The sequence below is a fragment of the Protopterus annectens genome, chromosome 9.part0 (genome assembly GCF_019279795.1).
Source record: "Protopterus annectens isolate FY-2018-M chromosome 9.part0, PAN1.0, whole genome shotgun sequence".
Lineage (NCBI taxonomy): Eukaryota > Metazoa > Chordata > Ceratodontiformes > Protopteridae > Protopterus > Protopterus annectens.
The window spans coordinates 1,915,113,444-1,915,128,879 of record NC_056743.1 but is presented as its reverse complement, the minus strand read 5'-3'; positions in this window follow the sequence as shown (position 1 = coordinate 1,915,128,879).

Below are 15,436 nucleotides of genomic sequence, written 5' to 3'. Positions count from 1 at the left end.
GATCTCTCTGCAGCCCAGTAAAGTGACAAAGGTAATTCAGAGACCGCAGTGTAATGGTCGCTGAAGACAGGGTACGCTTCCCATAGCGATCCATACTCCTGGACTCCTTGTTAGGAGGATGGACGGAGGAAGAAGCCTCTGCAACTTCTTGCTGAGTGGCTGACGCCACCACCATGGCATCTACAGGGACCCCCTTTGTCAAAAACTCTTTCCCCGGGGGAGCAGACAGGAACTTATTAGGACAACTGGGCACTGATTCCACGGAATCAGGATGCTCGCACACCCTTCGACAAATCAGGTCTAAGAGTTCATCGAAGGGCGGAGACACCCAGGAGGCAGAAGGTTGAGCTCCAAAGGCCTTGAGGAATACTGACTCCTCTTCAGAGGGGGGCTTGGAAGGCCAGTCGCCTCTCTGCCTCAAAATCTCCAGGATGTCAGAGAAGGAGACGTCATCGGAGGACGACTTAGGGGACCCCTCTGCATCATTGAGGTCAGTATCCGAGGTGATGGACTCGTCTTGAGAGTCTATGTGCTTCCTCTTGCACAGCTTCTTCCTGGGAGGCTCCTCAGACACAGACTCTGAGGGGCCCTCAGAAAGCTGGGGACAACTCATGGGGGTGTCCTCAGGCCTTCGAGCTCTGCTGTCCACTGATAGAGGGGCGTCAGAGGCTCTAGCTGGGATGTATGGGGACGGAGTGGCCAATCCAAGTGATGTCACTGACGACCTGGCCAGTGCGCTCCTCATGGCCTCGAAGGCGGGTCCCCCCGAATCCGAGGACTGACCCGTCTCCGAGACCACAACTGGAGTAAGGATCCCCCTAGCCGAAGCGCCGAGAGGGAGATTCGGGGCCGACAGAAGTCCCGATGCATCCCCCTCGGGCCCGACCGAGGAAACCCGAGTGCCGAAACCAGATGACGGAATCGAAATGGTTGGAGCCAACAACGGCTCCGATAAACCCGCCAGGGATACCGGAGCCAGCGTAAGGACATCACTCAGCGCCGAACACTCCGGCTCCGATGACACAATGCTCGGAGGAGGAATCATCGGTACCGACAAAGGAATAGGCTCCGGAGCTGACTGGATCGGAGCTGAGAACAATTTGGCTAACACCGGCGACTGAAGGAGCCTCTGAACCACCCTATCCACATCCAAGTCAGATAACCTAGAGGATTTGGAGGCAAATGAAGGAGATGAAGATCTCCTACCTATTGATTCCTATGTAACACTGGGTGACCGGCTCCGAATCGGCTCCAATAAGATCAGAGCCGAGGTCGACTCCAGTACCACCGATACCTCCTGCGGCCCCAAAGACAATGGAGCCGAGGAAGCAGTAGCCAAACCAGAGCTCTTGTCCTGCGGCTCCGAAACCAACGGAGCCGAGGAAGTTGTGTTTTCAAAATCTTCTCCGGGGGCTCCGAGGAACTAGATGGAGCCGGAGATCGTTTCTTAGTTCTGGTGGATTTGGATTTGCCAGTAGAAGAAGCTTGACCAGGCCCTTCAAAAATCAGTTTATTTTTTCTTTCCTGCAGCACCCTAGAACTGAAGGAATGGCAGACACTGCAGGATTCTTGTAAGTGAATCACGCCAAGGCAATAAACACAGATGGCATGCCCATCTGTGATCGACATTTTATAGGCACACTTTCAGCATTTTTTAAACCCGGAGAGTTTATGCTCCTTTTGCTCTTTAGACATGTCCAACAATTCTAGACACTCAACACAACAATAGGAAGGCGGGATACACTACAGTAACTCTAATCTAAACGCTGAGAACAAGACGAAGGAGAGGACTAGGTCCCTCTAAATTAAACGGGACTAGCCTGCCAAACACAAGGGAAACCACACACACTCTCCACAAAACTATAACAAGTTCAAAACACACAAAAACACAATATAGCTATGAAAATAGCTTTTGTTCGACAGAAAGGTATAAAAACTTTAGAAAATTTAGTCAAAAAGGTACTTAGCCACAGCCAAGCTCGAGACCACGTCCTAACTCAACGAGCGGCAAACGAGATCTGGAGGTTTGGGAGAGGTGCATCCTGGGACTCCAGTTAGTCCAGCCAATTAGAGACTTTGTGCTAGAAAATAGTCGGCCGAGTCGGAGCCGATTATCGGCTCCGAACCCATCAGTAATGAATGTAGGCGAGATAGGACCACATAACATCAAGTATTTTTTTTTCAGAAAATAAAGCAGATACAATCAAAAAACACTTTAAATGCACAGAAATGGCTATCACACTTGAGTGTGTAGCCTACAACAGTTAAACAGGTAATTTAAACACAGAAACGACTTTGTTAAAGTGCAGGCAGTAAAATAAGTACAATGTGTAGCTGAAACAAGCTTTTTAAATCACAGAAACTCTAGCAAAAAAGCGTTATAGGTGGAATTAGGTAAAGGCAGCAAGAAAAAGCAGAAAAGTGATACTTCATCACTCCAAAGTCTCTCTTTTGTCTTTCTGCTGCTGTAGAACTCTGCAGGGTACCAGGCAGGAGCTTGCTGAGCTGTATACTGCTCCTTGATCAAATCTCTCTGTAAGCAAGTAAAATGTGCCAAGTAATTTAACGACCTCAGTGCGAATGTGGCTGAGGTGTAAATGTGCTTTCCAAATCTATCCATCGCCCTGGATTCCTTGTTTGGTGGATGGACAGAGGAGCTTTGCTCGGCTAACTCCTTCTTAGTTGCTGCCACCACAACTATGGAATCAACGGGACTCCCTTGCTCCAGTGGGGTTTGCTGAAGGAGGAACTGAGAATTTATACAGGTGACTAGGGATGGTCTCGACAATGTCCAGCTCCTTCTAAGCCCGGCAGGAAAATAGATCAATAAGTTCATCTGCCGGGGGGGGGGGGTCACTCAAGACATAGATGGGTCAGCCCTGAATGCCTCCAGAAACAACCATTCTTCAGAAGAAGGAACTTGGAAAGACCAGCCACCCTTCTGTTTGAAAATTTCCAAGATGTCTGGAAAGGAGACATCATCAGGTGGCAATTGGTGGGGTTCCTTCTCCCTCATCAAAATCGGTGCCTTTTGTGACAGACTCAATAGGGCAGTCTATGTGCCTCCTCTTACATGGGGTGTTCGGAAGGGGTCTATATTAAAATCTCTAAGTCTGACAATATCGAATACGATATTGTTGACACGAGAATACCAAAAGTGCACTACATCGAACGTTTAAATGGAAAATCTCCGTAGGGAGAGATTTCCATTTACTTCAATGTAGTGCGTTCTCAGAGTTGGTATATTTACGTGGGGGGGGGGGATGCAGGGTCCCCTGCCTACACACTATTTAGTTTTTCTTTTTAATTTAGTATTTTTTTTTTTGGTTTCGATGGTTTAAGACTTAGATCACTAAAGTTCGATCTTTAGTGATTCGAAGTTTTAAACCTTCGAGATTATAATATAGACCCGTTCGGAAGAGGTGATGGAAGAAAGGAGGAATCCCTCTAGGGAACCTGTGCAGAGACTTCCCTGAGCTGGTTGACCATGAAAAGCAGAGATGATGGGTTCAGAGCTCAGATCCGATGACGGGCAGGGGATAGGATCTGAGCCTAGACAGGATGTCTCTCTATGCAAAGATAGAACTCTTTCTACTACCTGGAAGGCTCATGGACCCGGAGAAACCTCTTCCCCCTTACTTGGAGCTAAAGCAGCTGAAGAAGGAAGGCCGGGGCAAACACCGATCCAAGCCCTCCAGAGAAAATTAGACCCAAGCTGTCCAGGGTTGAGGCACCGAGGAGAAGGGAAGGATCCGACAAGGTAGGAGCTGAACCAAACCCCTCAGACCCAGTGCTGACCTCTCATATCGGAGACCCACTCTGATCTGAATGTATGGAACAGGATTGGTCAGAGATACCATCAGAGTCGAGGAAGGGAGCTTCCTTGAATCTGATGCTGAACCACTTGGGGATCTTAGATCCTGGGACTCCGAAACTGCAGGTTGGATCAGAGAAGGAGACAGTACTGATTGGACAGGTGTGCTCACTGATCCAATAGGGAAATGAGCTGGCAGAAGCCCCACCTGAATCTGAGCCCTAAGGAATCTCTGCATCATCCTGTCCATGTCTGCCTCTGTCAAACTCCCCGAAGATCTGGATGAAGCAGTGGACGGGGGCCAGGACTGCTTCTTCCGGATCTCAAATAACTGAGATGGCAGGACTGGAGAGACTGGCTTCAGCACAAATTTAGGAGTGCAACCTCTGCTGGTTGGATCCATGGGTTTAGGTTCCGAGATGGAGGTGGATGGAGCAGAAGAGCTAACAGCATGAGTTAGACCAGTCAGATCCAAAGAGTGCTGTGGATCTAAGTGTCAGCCAAATGTCTTCGGATCTGAAGGTGTCGAATCTGAGAGTTTCTTCAACTTCTCAGTGGGTTCTGAAGAAGCCTCGGAGATCTCAAAATAGGCCTTTTTCTAGACTCCAGGGTTGACCACGAAACTTTAAAGGGGGTTTGAACCCACAGAATCAGTTTGTAGAAGCCCTTTTAGAATCAGTTTCTTTCTCCTATCTGAGACTGCCCTGGGATTAATTGTTGCGCAAGGTGAATCACGGTGGGCAGCTCCACGATGATATACGCACTTCTTGTGGGTATCAGAAATGGGAATCTTATGTCCAGAAGAAGTGCACTTTTCGAAACCCGTTGTTTTGTCAGGTTTCTCAGACATATCCAAGGAGGAAGAAATAGTACTGACCCTGATAACAAGGGTTAAAACAATCACCTAAAAAGTAAAACTGCAGAAGTTACACTTAACCCAACAGTACTACTACTTTATTTTTTTTTAACAAGAAAAAAAAAAATATATATATATATATATATGTATATATATATATATATGTATATATATATATATAATATTTATATATATATATATATATATATATATAAATATATATATATATATATATATATATATATATATAGATTATATATATATATATGGTTCTTCTTCACTATCCCAAATTACTGAATGCTCGAAATTCAGTAACTCGAGACTGTTAAGTCGAAAATGCAGAAGCGCGAATCTGCATAAGTGCAAATTCAAATATCTCAAATTCGTGCTTATGCGTGTCAGCTACAGGACGGGAAGTGTGTCAGTTGGGATGTTTTACGGAAGTGAAGGTAAGTGGGTGTATGTGTGTGTTTTGTAAGCTGTGCATGTGGGTTACGGTAGGGAGGTGGGAGTATGATTGTGAATGTTGGATGTGTCTGTGTATGTGTGATGTGTTTGTGTGTGTGCGAGGCTGTTTAAAATGTCTGTGTGGTAGGTATTTTTTTTTGTATTAGTGTGATCTTAGAATTAGAATATATAAGTGGGGGGGGTGGAGGGTGCAGGGAGGCTTGCCCCCCTGTGTACATGTAGTGTAGGGCTTGTAGTTTATGTTATGTGCGTTGTATGGTGTGCGCGTTGTGTGGTGTATGTGTTCTGTAAGTTTGGGGGGTTTTGTTTTCATGATTGTGGGTTTCGGGATTTTTGTTGGTTCGACTTTATAATTTCGATTTACTGACTTTTGAGCATTCAGTAATTCGATATTATGAAGGGGAACCACACACACACACACACACATATATATATATATATATATATATATATATATATATACACACACACATATATATATATATATATATATATATATATATATAGGTCTACTTTACATGGTCGACTTTTCACAAAGTCGAAATTCATGTGGGTGAGACCTTATAATCTACTTTTAAAAACCCGAACATGTAAAGTAACGACAAAAACACAACGAACACTTACCTAAAAGCTGTTAGCAGTGGGGTTATGCCCCCCTGCACCCCCACCCCCGTGGGGGGCTCTGCCCCCCCCACACCCCCTGTAAGAGGGAAATGTTCCCATTCTGCACTGTACAGAGACAGCAGTTCCCCCATGGTCGGGTTTTCAAAAGTCGATTATATGGTCTCGGCCATATGAATTTCGACTTTGTGAAAAGTCGATCATTTGAAGGGGACCCATGTATATATATATATATATATATATATATATATATATATATATATATATATAGTTTACTATTATAATGTTGAAGCGAACTCCGTCGACTGTACTGTTGTTGAACACGGAAGTTCGAAAACAGTAATATCGAAGACCAAAATCCAACCTAGGAATGGGTTTTAACATGGATCGAGATAGGGGAGAGGTTTGTAGTTCGGAATAACACTGAACACCTATCTCGACCCATGTTAAAACTGTTCCTAGGTTGGTTTTTGGTCTTCGATATTACCGTTTTCGAACTTCCGTGTTCGACAACAGTACAGTCAACGGAGTTCGCTTCGACATTCTAATAGTAAACCATATATATATATATATATATATATATATATATATATATATATATATGGGTCTACTTCACATGAATGAAATTTCATTTCACTGACTTTCATTTGACTGAGACCAGAATACCTAATTTTCAAAATACTGAAAACTCACTTGACTGAAACTCATAATACTGAAACTTTACAATGCTACATTTCAAAATACTAACTTGTAAACCACAGACATGCACACTTACAACACCAATCACTAACTTTTTCCAGAATTTAAAAACTACTTACGTACCCTCTTAACAGAAACCGGATGATATAAAACCAAATTAGGTTGGGACTACGCCCCCCACACCCCCCAATGTGGGGGGGGGCTGTGTCCCCCACAGCCCCCAACTATATATACTAACTCCAGTATCGCACTACAGTGGGGAAAAGGGCATCTACCTTTTACTTACCTTGCAGTAGTCTACACACTGCCACTACTGCTGGGAATGCACAAAACATCTGCCATATTACCTGAGATACTTCCCATAAAAATTTTAATAGACATACCCACATTTAGAAACACTACTTTCTACATGACTATCGGTATTCTGACAATCAGCACTATAAGTTACAGTAATTCTTTTTATCACAAGCAAGTCACAGGAGAAGGGAAACCCACATCATGTCTATGGCTTACAATTCAGTATAATGAGATTCAGTCAAATGAGTTTTCAGTATTTTGAAAATTCAGTATTATGGTCTCAGTCAAATGAAATTTCAGTCATGTGAACTAGACTCATATATATATATATATATATATATATATATATATATATGGGTCTACTGCTTTTCATCGAATACCACGTATTCGAAAAAGAGCAGTAGACCGCTCAGTTACGCGAAAGTGCACTTATTTGAAAGTGCACTTTCACGAACTCAGCTTCTATGAACGGATCGCACCACAGTGGAGGACAGCAGGAAAACATGCTATGTCCTCTACTGTTGTGCGGTAGTTATGGACCTTAGGGTTAGGGCATGGGTCATGGTAAGGGGATAGCCCTACTAGCTATCCCCTTACCATGACCTGCGCTCTAACCCTAAGGTCCGTGACTACCGCACCACAGTGGAGGACAGGCTATCTTCCACTGTGGTGCGGTAGTCACAGACCTTAGGGTTAGGGCGCGGGTCATGGTAAGGGGATAGCCCTACTAGCTATCCCCTTACCATGACCCGCGCCCTAACCCTAAGGTCCATAACTACTGCACTAAAATCAGTAGTAGCCCGTTCGCTGAAGCGGGTTTCGCAAAAGTGCACTTTCGATTAAGTGCACTTTCGCATAACCCAGGGTCTACTGTGTGAGTTCGAAGAAGTGTATTTTCGAACTTATACAGTAGACCCCATATATATATATATATATATTTATATTTATATATATATATATATATATATATATATATATATATATATATATATATATATATATACACACACACACACAGATAAAAAGTGTACAGAATTGTAGAAACTGCACAGGCCCAAGTACCAAAAACTGTACCAGAAAAGGGAAGAGAACAACCAGAATAAAGAAATTGCCCTAGCTCCAGCAAAAAACTGGAGGGAGGAAGGAGAGTAGACAGAAGTTAATAGCAATCAAAATTATATAGCTATAGGCAAGAAAAAGGCAAAATAACACCCAAAAATGGCTAGCTTACTGCTCAAGTCTGGATCACTCATCCTATCTCAATGGCAGCAAATGAGATCTAAGGAGTTGGGGATGGAATGTAGCATTATGGGAAGAAGGTGGAGCTTGAGTTGCGGATCCAAAGTCTGGTAGATGCAGCTAAGTTGGATCCGAGGGTCAGATCCTAGACCCATTCATGACCAAGAATGAAAAGGACAACATCAGATCCATGCAGTTATTTTGACGGCCTGTATGTGGGGATGTTGAATCCCTGATGGATGAGAAAGGAAATCTGGAGTTGGCTCCAATATCCATGGATGATAATGGAGGTGAGACCGTAGGAAAGGGAACCATACTTGCCGAGGCTAGAAAGGGGCAATGAAGATTACTGAGCTCTTCAGACAACTTCTTCCTGCAGAAATTTGTGAATCGAGGGGACAGGGGGATAAGCATAAAGGAGATCCAAGGGCCAAGCATTGACTACAGCATCTCTCAATGACTCTCCCTGAGTGGAGATAAAAAGAAGTTATGTACTCACCATAACGTTCCATCTCAGTAGTTGTTCTTCATTTGTCCAGCAGCTGATTCAAGCTCAAAGCTCCTACCCTTACCCATAATGCTCCTGTCTCCTTCCTCCCATAGATTGAGTTTGCTGTCTAATCCAATACTGTCACCCGACCCAACAGAACCTTGCCCCTACCATAAACCATTAACAAGGATAAGGATAATTGGCAACCTTGAGGTGACCACCTCCTGAATTTGTAGGAACAGCCAACAGTTCACACAAGGCTGGGGGAAGGAAGGAGGGATGGTTGAAGAGAAATGAAGAACAACTACTCAGATGGAACATTATGGTGAGTACATAACTTCTTATCTGAAATAGTTGTCTTCATTTGTTATTCAACCTGTGGGACAGAGTCCCCAGCTACTAAACACCTGGGAGGCCCACATGGAAGGATATTCCAGAGCACGGCGGAGCCAAAAGATGCCCTGTTCCTGGATACAATGCCCAGTTTATAATGTGAGATGAATGTATGAGATGAGGACCAAGCAGCCGCAGAACAAATATCATCTAATGAAACTCTGGACCAAAAAGCAGCTGAAGTGGCCATATGTCTGGTGGAATGTGCTTTCAGATAACCTGGTGGGGAAATCCCCTGACAGAATACGCCCGAAAGATACACTGGGAAATCCAATGGGCGATAGTAACTGTGGAGATAGGTTTCCCTAAAAAGGGTTTGGAGTAAGAGATGAAAATTTGTTCAGATTTATTAAATGTTTTTGTCCTGTGCAGGTAGAAGCGTAACTGTCTGTGCACATCCAATAAATGCAATTTGTATTCTCCTTTATTTGAAAATTTGGAAAGAAGACAGGGAGATTGATCACCTGATTAATGTTGGCCTCTGAAACTACTTTAGGAAGAAAAGATGGGTTATTACACAAGGACACCCTGTCCTTATGAAAAATCATATAAGGGGCTTTGACTGACAAAGTTTGAAGTTCCAAAACTCTCCTGGCAGAAGTAAAGGTAACTAAGAACGCAGTCTTCCAGGACAGAAATTGCAGCTCCACCGAAGCTCCAGGTTCAAAGGGCGGCGAGACTAAGGCCTGAAGTACTAATGTAAGATCCCATGGTGGCACAGGATCTTTCACCGGGGTTCTAAGAAGAAAATAGAAGTTATGTTCTTACCATAACGTTCCATTTTAGTTGTCTTCTTCTCGCCTTCTTCTTGCTGGATGGGTTCGGAGCCGACCTCGGCTCCGACTCGGCCACTCTAAAAGCTCGAGAGTTGGTTCCACCGGCTCGAGGCTCCCCTTATATCCCACAATGCTAGGCGAGAGTTACCTCAGATCTCGTTTGTAAGCTAACCCCAGCTTATAACAGTAACAGTATAACTGTAAAACAGAGTCCACCTCTAACAACAGGAAGAAAGAAGGGTGACCTACATCCTGAACCAAGAAATATGCATAATAGCATATGACTAAGAAAGAGGTGGTAGAAAGAGAGGTCACGATCACAACTCCTCTAGGTCTGTCCAGGCCAGGGGGAAGGAGGGTGGGGCGCAAGAAGAAGGCGAGAAGAAGACAACTAACATGGAACGTTATGGTAAGAACATAACTTCTATATGTTAAGTTGTCTATCTCGCCTTCATTCTTGCTGGATGGGACCGCGTCCCTAGCACCTTGTCCCGGGTGGCCTAACGGAACAGACTCCTGAGAACAGTGGAACCAAAGTTAGCTCTATGCCTAGAAGCTAAATCCAACTTATAATGAGAAATAAAAGTGTGAGGAGTAGCCCAAGTAGCCGCTGCACAAATGGTGTCAATAGGCAGTCTGTCTTGGAAGGCTAAAGAAGTAGCCAAAGCTCTGGTGGAATGGGCCTTAGGTTTATTAGGCAATTTCTGTTGTCTAATTTCATATACCAGGGAAATCAAAGATGTTAGCCATCTGGATAATGATACCTTTGAAACTGAAAGTCCCTTTCTGCTTTCCGCATAGGAGACAAACAGCTGATCAGATTTTCTGAATTGTTTTGTTCTATCCAAGTAGTACCTTAATTGACGATGAACATCCAGGCAGTGTAACTTTTGTTCAGACCTATTGGAATACTCTGGAAAAAGACAGGAGGTCAATGCTTTGGTTTAGATTTGATGTTGAAACCACCTTAGGCAAAAAGACGGGTTAGTTCGTAAGGATACTCTGTCCTTATGGAACAAAAGATAAGGAGGACGACAACTGAGTGCTTGAAGTTCTGAAACTCTTCTGGCTGATGTAATAGCCACCAGAAAGAGAGTTTTCCATGATAATAATTTCAAGGAACATGAAGCTGCAGGTTCGAAAGGGGAAAGAATCAAAGAAGCAAGAACTAAATTTAGGTCCCAAGGAGAAGGAGGATTTCTTATAGGAGGTCTGAGAAGAAAAACTCCTTTCAAAAAGGCTTTGCAAAGCTTGTGGGACATTAGGGCAGATTCAGAAATACCCACATGGAAGTTAGAAATAGCTGCCAATTGAACCTTAAGAGTAGATGGAGATGAACCTGCATGGAAGAGTTCAGCTAAAAATCAAGGACTAGTTGGATGGAAGCGGTGAAAGGATCTATGTCCTTTCCTTGTGCCCAATATGAGAAGCGTTTCCACTTACTCAAATAAATCTTCGAGTGGAAGATTTATGGGAAGCTATCAATATATCTCTAACAGAGTGAGATAATTGAGGAAGCCTGGCTACGGTTGGAATTGGAGGAACCAAGCAGTGAGGTTCAGAGAGGGGAGGGAGCGATGAAACTGACCCGACTGGTGGATCAAAAGATCTGGAACTAGGTCCAGATTGCACGGTCGCTCAAAAGAAATTGATGTAGAAAGGGGAACCACACTTGTCGAGGCCAGTAAGGAGCAATGAGGATCAATGAGGCCTTCTGAGCGATAGCTTTCTGTATTACTTGAGAGATCAGTGGGAAAGGAGGAAATGCATACAGAAGTCCCCGGGCCAAACTTGGACTAGAGCGTCCCTGCTGGGTTGGCCTGGTAAAGGGAATAGAGTGAAATATTCTCTGCACTTGCTGTTTTGGGGAGTAGCAAAAGATCGCAGCAAGGCTGACCCCACTTGAGAAAGATTTCTCTCACTACAGAGTCTTTCAGAGACCACTCGTGAGGCATGAGTATAGCTCTGCTCAACTTGTCCGCAATGTGATTGGACTTCCCGGGGATGTGCGTTGCTATCAGAAAACGCTGAGAAGAAATCGCCCATTGCCACAGTCTGAGTGCTTCTCGACACAGGGGGTATGATCTGGTTCCGCCTTGTTTGTTGATGTACCACACTACAGACATATTGTCTGTCTGGATTGCAATCGTTCCCAAGGGAAGAGAGACTTGAAGGGCTTGCAACGCTAAAAGCACTGCTCTCATCTCCAGAACAATTATGTGCAAGTGGCATTCGTTTGGTTGCCATGTGCCCTGGACTGTCCTGCCCTGATAATGCCCCCCCCCACCCGATCAGGGAGGCATCCGTTGTCAGTGTAGCAACCGGAGGAGGTGGAACAAATGGTCTTCCCGACAGGAGCTGGGGGGAAGACATCCACCACATGAGATGCTTTTTGCATGCTTGCGTGATCATAATGGTGTGAGACATTGGAAGTTCCTGGTATGACCATTGAGTAAAAAGCATCCACTGAAGGATCCGCATGTGGTATCTGGCCAATGGAAGGAGAGGTATGGCCGCTGCCATGATTCCCAACACCTTTAGAACTAACCTGGCTTTGACTCTGTTGTTGTTGAGAAGAAGAGACACCAATTTGTGAATGTCTGATATCCTTTGGTTCGTTAGCCTTGCAGACATGTTTATAGTATCTAAATTTGCGCCTATGTAGGTAATAGTACGACAAGGCGACAAAACAGACTTTTCGCAGTTTATTGAAATACCCAGTTTTTGACAAACGCGAAAAGTATAATCTCTGGCCATGAGAAGGAGATGCTTGGTGGGAGCTGTGAGAAGCCAGTCGTCCAAATATGGAAACACCTGGAATCCTTGTCGTCTCAGGTGAGAAGCTACCACTGCCATGCATTTGGTAAACACCCGGGGGGCAGTGGTGAGACCAAAGGGCAGGGCCCTGAACTGAAAATGACTAGTTCCCAGCCTGAAGCGGAGGAATCTTCTGGAGCGTCTGTTCATTTTTATGTGATAGTACGCATCCCGAAGGTCTATAGAGCACATCCAGTTTCCTTTGCCCAAAAGGGGAAGAATGGATTGCAGCGTGACCATCCGAAATCTTGTTTTCTTGACTGATTTGTTCAAGACACTGAGATCCAAAATCGGTCTCCAGTCCCCTGTTTTCTTTGGAACTAAAAAGAACCTTGAGTAGATTCCGGATCCTTGTTGGTCTGCTGGCACTGACTGAATTGCTCTTTTGCAAGCAGTTTTGAAATTTCCAAAGCTGCTATATCCCTTTGAGCGGTGGAACATCTGGAAGGGATTTTTTGACTGATTTGGAAAACGAAGAAAGGGGATAGAATAGCCTTCGAAATGATGGACTGTACCCATTTGTCTTGAGTTAGGGATAGCCAGGCTTCTGGGTACAGTGACAATCTTCCCCCGACTGCCTCCGAAGATGGGCAGTCGGGCAACACCTCAGGGATGCTGAAAAGGCTTGTCAGGAAAGGCTTCCCGATTGCCCTGGTTCTGCGGACCCCCCCTGCCCCTAGGGCGACGTCTACCATTGTTATTCCCACCTCTGCCTTTGGTAGGAAAACGACTCTGTGCGTCAGGCGAAGTCCCTTGAGATTGTTTACGGAACCACATCTTCCCACCCTTCTGGCCTTTGGGGTAAGGCCTAGAAGGAGTCGAAAAACGGACTCCGACGGCAGAAAGGGTCTTGCCATCAGTCTCGCACCTAGTCAGGGTTTCTTTCACTTGCGGACCAAAGAGAGATGATCCATCAAAAGGGGAGTTCGTGAAAGACGTCTTGAAAGGGTCCGCAAAATTGCATAGCCACATCCAGGCGTGCCTACGTAAGGCTACACCTGTCCCTGCGGCTCTGCTCGCTCCATCGGCCGCATAAGAGAGGAGGCGCATGGAGGAGTTGGATATGGAATTAAGGGTAGCCAGCTGCGTGTTCATCTTTTCTTGGAAACCCGCAGCTGTAGGATTCTTTAACATTTCACTCGCTTCCTTGATCAAGTCCCTTTGAAGATGAGTGAAATGGCACAGGTAGTTCAGCGAACGCATGGTAAATGTCGCTGAGGAGAACATCCGCTTCCCGTACCTATCCATGGACCTAGATTCCTTGTTAGGTGGATGGACAGGCACTGAAGGATCAGCCAGTTCCTTCTTTGTGGCAGCAGCTACCACCATAGCATCCACAGAAACTCCTTTTGATAAAAATTGCTTGTCTGATGGAGCTGTGATGAACTTAGAGGGTCTCCTGGGAGTGGGGTCCACTGAATCAGGAGCCGTCCATGCCTTCTTAGCAACCACCTGCATGAGGGGGTCAAGGGGGACACCCAGGAGGTGGAAGGACGAGAGCCAAACGCCTCAAGATACACAGATTCGTCCTCCGAAGGGTTGAGGGCTGGCCAATTTCCCCTCTGATTCAGGATCTCCAGAATGTCTGCAAATGAGACATCTTCAGAAGGGGAACGGGGAACCCTCAGAATCATCCAAATCTGTGTCTGACGTGATAGACTCAGGTGAGTCAATGTGTTTCCTCTTGCACTTCCTCTTCCGAGGGGCTCTTCTGCCAAATCAGGAGAGGCCTCGAAGAGGATGAAATCCCACAGGGGCTCCTGAGGAGCTGGCTCTCTGCGGTCCGAGATGAGGGAGTGAGTCGACTTACCCTGAGGCAGCATAGAGGGAGGGGCGGACGGAGCCGACTGTGGAGTAGAGCCAGGCTCTAACACACTCCGCATGACCTCGAATGCACCCCTGTCAGGCAGAGCCAGAGGTCCCCGCTCCGAGGAGCTAAGAACCCCCCTCGGCACCGACAGTGATGGCTCCGAGGCCGATGTTGGAGCCGAACTCACCAGCGCCAAGCCCGAGAGGGAGAGGGGGGTCGGACAAGGGTCCGATGCCACTCACCCCCTCGGAGCCGACGAGGGAAGTCCGGCGCCGAGATTCTTCCAAAGAAGAAAACGGAGCCGAAGACAATTGTCTCGGCTCCGAAGTAATCACAGTCTCGGTTCCGACGCGACCCGGCTCCGAACTCAAGAGAGTCGAAGGAGGAAAAAGTTGATGGACCGGGGCAGGCACCGACTGATGAGTCGGGCTCTGAAGCATCTGGGCTAGTGCCTCGGACTTAAGTAGTCGACTCACTACCCTCTGAAGGTCATGATCGGACAGCCTCGATGACCTAGAGGAATGAGACCTTTGGCTCCGTTCAGACAGCAGGGGAGATCCTGGAGCCGAATGAACGGAGCCAAGAGATGGTGACCTAGACCTCTTCCTAGTTGTCGGCTCCGAAGGTCTGGTCGGAGCCGACACGGGAACCTCAATAACCTCGGCTCCGGCCGGAGCCGAGCCACAGAAACTGTGGACTGAGACTTATCGGCTCCAGCCGGAGCCGATAAAGGCAAAGGTTGAACAACCTGAGGTCTCGGCTCAGAAGCCGGAGCCGAAGACCTCGATGCCTTAGAGGGCTTCCCTGTTGAAACTGACAGGGAATCCTCTGGCTTCAGTAAGCCTCTAAGAATTAATTTGTTTTTCTTTCCTGCAGGACCCTGGGGCTGAAGCCATGGCACACAGCACAGGAGTCCTGCAGGTGCAAAGGCCCCAGACAATAGACACAAGAAGTGTGAGCGTCTGTCAGAGACATTTTCTGACAGCACGCATCACACTTCTTGAATCCGGAGACCTTTGCTTCTTTAGACATTTCCCTGACTGACAGGTGTACACAAACACACACCCAAACACACAAGTTATACCCTGTCAGTAAAAAATAATAATTTTAGTAGTAATACTAGAATTTAAGGTACAGTAAACTAAAGTAAACTACA